The sequence below is a fragment of the Danio rerio genome, chromosome 18 (assembly GCF_049306965.1).
Source record: "Danio rerio strain Tuebingen ecotype United States chromosome 18, GRCz12tu, whole genome shotgun sequence".
Lineage (NCBI taxonomy): Eukaryota > Metazoa > Chordata > Actinopteri > Cypriniformes > Danionidae > Danio > Danio rerio.
The window spans coordinates 41,198,978-41,203,811 of NC_133193.1; positions in this window are offsets into that span (position 1 = coordinate 41,198,978).

Genomic DNA, 4,834 nt, shown 5'->3' on the forward strand with positions numbered 1-4,834 from the left:
AGCGACTGGAAGGCGAGGAAATGGTTTATAATGAGGAAGGGCCCCATTTGATGTCGACCGGGATATTGCCTGTGACTTGTCGATATGGAAATGCAGCTTATTTTAGAGTTACAGAGAATCCGATAAATGTACAACAAAAAAACGAGACAGTATGTGATACGCATAAGTAACAGTCACGAAGGTGACGGTTTATGTTTTATATTTCTTTCAGTTGCACAACAGGCGTACATTACCCTCCTCATTTGGATTTCTCGCCGAACGCGTGTAGCGAAAAGGAGCTTACTTTTAAGAAAGACGTAAAAAATGTACTATAAAAGCTTTTTATCTGGGAAGTGAGTTTTATTATACTTCGCTGATGAACAAGTATTTAGTCGACTAGTAAATGTTTTAACAACATAACAAATGATCGCCTTTACTTGATCCTAACTGTCTCATTTCAGCTGATTCAAATTGATTTCCAATTTCTTTAGCTTAATGTGGTTTCTTACATCTAAAAGATATAAAACAACCAGCGGACATTACATCAGCAGAACAAGACACATTGAATGTAAATCAAATAATCGCCAGAAGATGGCAGTAAATTCAGTAAATTAAATGCACTTGAAATATCTACCATTCCGGATAAACATAAATCGGAATTTATTTCTTTTTTTAACTTCTTCTTTTGATTATATTTAAACAGCTTTTGCCCCCTAGAGCAGGGGTGGGCAAGCTCGCTTCTGGAGGGCCGGTGTCCTGCAGACTTTAGCTCCAACTCTAATCAAACACACCTGTTTATAGATTTCTATTGATCTTGAAGACACTTTAGCATGTTCAGGTGTGTTTGATTAGTATTGGAGCATCGTCGATTAGTATTGGAGCTAAAGTCTGCAGGACACTGGTCTTCCAGGACCGAGTTTGCCCACCCCTGCGATTAAGTCTCAAACTGGAGGGCCGTGCAGATCTGCACAGTTTTGCTCCAACCCTATTAAACACAGCTGATCCAACTAATCAAGGTGTTCAAGACTACTAGACTGTTAAGCAGACGTGAGTTGGAGGTGGTTGGAGCTAAACTGTACAGAGCAGCGGCCCTCCAGGAATTGGATTTGAGACCATTGCTCTAGAGCAGGGGTGTCCAAACTCAGGAGAGTTTAGCTCCAACCCTAATCAAACACACCTGAACCAGCTAATCAAGCTCTTAGTAGAAACTTTCTGGCAGGTGTGTTGAAGCAAATTAATTAGAGATAAACTCTCCAGGACATCAGCCTTCCAGGACAGAGTTTGGACACCCTGCTCTATGGTGTACTTAGTTTCCTTAAACTGGGCCAAAGCACGCTTGACCACCGTACTGTCTCCCCCGACGGCTCGCTCTCACATTACATTCAGGCCTAGGCACGTTAACGTCATCGATGATGCACTGTTCAGTAAGCGCTTTAGCACAGTGGAGATTTCTTTAGTTATATCATTTAAGTCGTTTGATATGCAGTGAAGCAGTCAAATGTTTCGCCGAACAGATCAGCCGCTTTTGACACTCATAAGCAATCATAAAGTCTTCATGCTGCTGGAATTAGGAGGTTTTGCTGAAGGTAGAGCTGTCGTGCAGCGAGGGGTTTGCATCTTTAATAATCTACGACAGTTTGCGTTCGTTGAACAATAAGAATGATTAATAAATCCACATCAAACAGTCCCTCAAAAGTCAAGTTTCACTTTCAGTTTTGGGCTTAGGCACGTTTTGGACTTAAGCACTCACACACCTCTTCCAACCAGGCCAGGCCCGGCCAAGTGAACCATGCCTGACCCCGATTCAGAGCACTCACACTTCTCAAACGATCTGGAAAATGGGACTGGGCACGGATCGGATAGTATAGTGTGAGAAGGCCCTATACCTTCACCAATCTTAGTACAGTACAGTAGTAGTAATGTAATTAATGCGTTCATTTAAACAGACTAAACCATCCATTTAGTTGCTCAAGTGTAAAACAAAATGGAAGACCGTTGTAACCACTTGCACTGTCAGTAGCAATAGGCTAGCGCAGATAATCCGGTGAAAATGCTAGGGTAAAATAAACTGTCATATTTTAAAGACATGGCGGGAGAAAATGGACTTTAATGCAGTGATTTTTGTCCGATCTGAGACCCTCTTCATATCGTATATCTAACAGACAGTGAAGATTGCTGATTTTTAAAGAAATCAAATCTTAAATGTGACAACTTTGTATTGGAAACAGTTCCCCGGAAGCCCTTGGGGTGCCTGGCTGAAAGTCTGTGTGCATATAGCCCATTCATCTTAGCAACATTTTAATTCATGTCAAAATAGTATCAACATGGTAGCAAAATGCTGTGTGGTAAAACATCACATATCAACAGCTTAAGTGCCTTGCCTAACAAATGTTAACAACATGTTAGCACTGTTTTAACTATGCTAAAACATTTTAGCAACATGCAAATTTTAAGAACATGTTACAACAGACTTTGATTGTAATTAAATAATTAAAAAGACATGGCATTACCTTAAATGTATTATGTCTTTAAAATGTTAGGACCAGTATGTGTCAGCCATTTCAGATGTTACGTCATATAAGAAACATGTTAGAAACATGACAATTAATGTGTGCAAAATAAAATGGTCTGCCATCTGTGCTAAAAGCACATAGGAATGTGTTAACAACAAGATTACCTTGAATAACATTATCAGCAACAATATAATCAGCAACATGTTCGCCATGTGCTTAACCATAGTTGGGGGGGAAAAACAACATAATTCATGCTAAATACATTAGCAATGTGCTCATGTTCGGAAAACGAATACTAAAGATTATTAATTGTCAATAGTTTTATCATGCTTATTGCTAACCATGTGTTCAGAAACATGTTAGCAACACTTATAATAGTGTGCTGATCATGTCAAAACGTAAGCAAAGAGATAAAACATACAACACTAAGACTGTCTCTGAGTTAAAATCTTCAAACTGCAGCTTTTAAAATTGATTTTAAATCAGACCTGCTTTGTCAAGCTGCCAGCAAAGTCTCTATCTAGTTATTTAATGATTTACATTTTAAAATTTTATTTGTACTGAGTTAACACCATACCTAATTGAATTTTATGGTGTGTATTCATGCATAACATATTTTATTTTAAAGCTTGTGATGGTGTTGTATTGCATCAGACTATTATGTAAATTGTTTAGTACAGTTTGTTGTTGTTTATAGAATGGGCAGATATCTAAAATTAATGAGTCACTTTTTTTTCTTTCTGTTGAACTTAAACTATTGAAAACCTGTGTGAATGCAGTGGCATAAGGTTTTGTTTGGCAAATACAGGAAGCAGTTAACATGGTTGCTCTGCTCTTTGATAGCACAGTTCTATTGAAAGGGTGTTTTCTTTCAGGAATAATACTGATTAGAGGAAGATCTCAAGGGAAAGTGAAGCTCCTTTACAATCACTGACTCATTTCCCCTCTCTGTTGTGTTTGGTAACATAGCAGCGGCCATCATAGTAAATGTTTAAAGTTCTTCCTTAATCCCACCAATGTCATATAGGCTATAAAGGCTACTTTGATAATCTTAAGTTTAAAACAAACCCAGCTAATGACCTTGTGCTGACAACAAAATTATGACTTTATTCTAAACAGCAGTTTTCACTACAGCTTCTCAGAAATAAGCCAGCAAACAGTTAAAGCTGAGATTAGGCAGGAAGCAGTAGCCTGGCTATTGCTGTTCCAGAGTATATATGCTATCAGAGAGTCAACAACACATCCAGACTCTCTTTTTACAGGAAATATGCCTACAGTGATTACTAAGCCTTTGTCAAAAGAGTCAAAGAGAGCTTTCCAAATTAAAAGCATTCATGTCAGGTGTTTTATTATTGCCACAAGGCACAATGCTCCATGGCAAAATGATCAGTAAGTGCAGTGATATTTCCTACCTTCAATAAATCAGGGCTGGACTCTTTTAAATGATCAGGGTGAAGTTTTAATTTAGTTAACTGACAATAGCTGTTTTTTTTTTCTTCAGTATTTTTAGCTGAATCTGTGATAGTTGGTGATTTGTATAATGCAAGTCAATGCATTTTTTTTTAGATTAAAGTCGTCATGAAATCGAAATGTACTGTTTTTATCTTTATATTCATATAGCAGTGCTTGTTTAAAAATATCTGCATGTGTACTTAATTATACAATTTAATTTGCTCTCAAGATTTTTAAATTAAGTACCTTCCCTTCCCCTTGAAATGACTTTTATTCACTTCTGGTCACATGGAATGCATTAAGGGCGGGGCTGTCAGTGTGTGTCGCATTTCTGCCCTGCCTTCTTGGGAGGCAGCAGTTCAATCGAATACGATAAGATACCAGAGGGTGCCGAGAGTGATTCCAGTGGATATTAATGCTACACAACTGGGGGCAAACTTGAATTCAAATCTTCTTCCATTTTGTTAGCATCTTAAAAGGATCCAGTCGGTTCCCGAAGATGGAAATCATGCATCACCCTGCATGTTTTTCTCATTTCAGATACCATTTCAATTGAATCTATGTCACAATAGTGAAAAGAATTGCCAATTATTCATTTATTCATTCATTTTCTTTTTGGCTTAGTTCCTTTATTAATTCGGGGTCGCCACAGCAGAATGAACCGCCAACTTATCCAGCGCGTTTTTATGCAGCGGATGCCATTCCAGCTGCAACCCATCTCCGGGAAACAAAAGGACAATCTTAAACTTCCATTTCATGCCAACTTTAAAAATAAACCCATTTAAACAAGTATACATTTGAAGTCAGTATTATTAGCTCCCCTATATATTTTTTTTTTCCCAATTTCTGTTAAACGGAGAGAAGATTATTTTTTCAACACATTTCTAAAC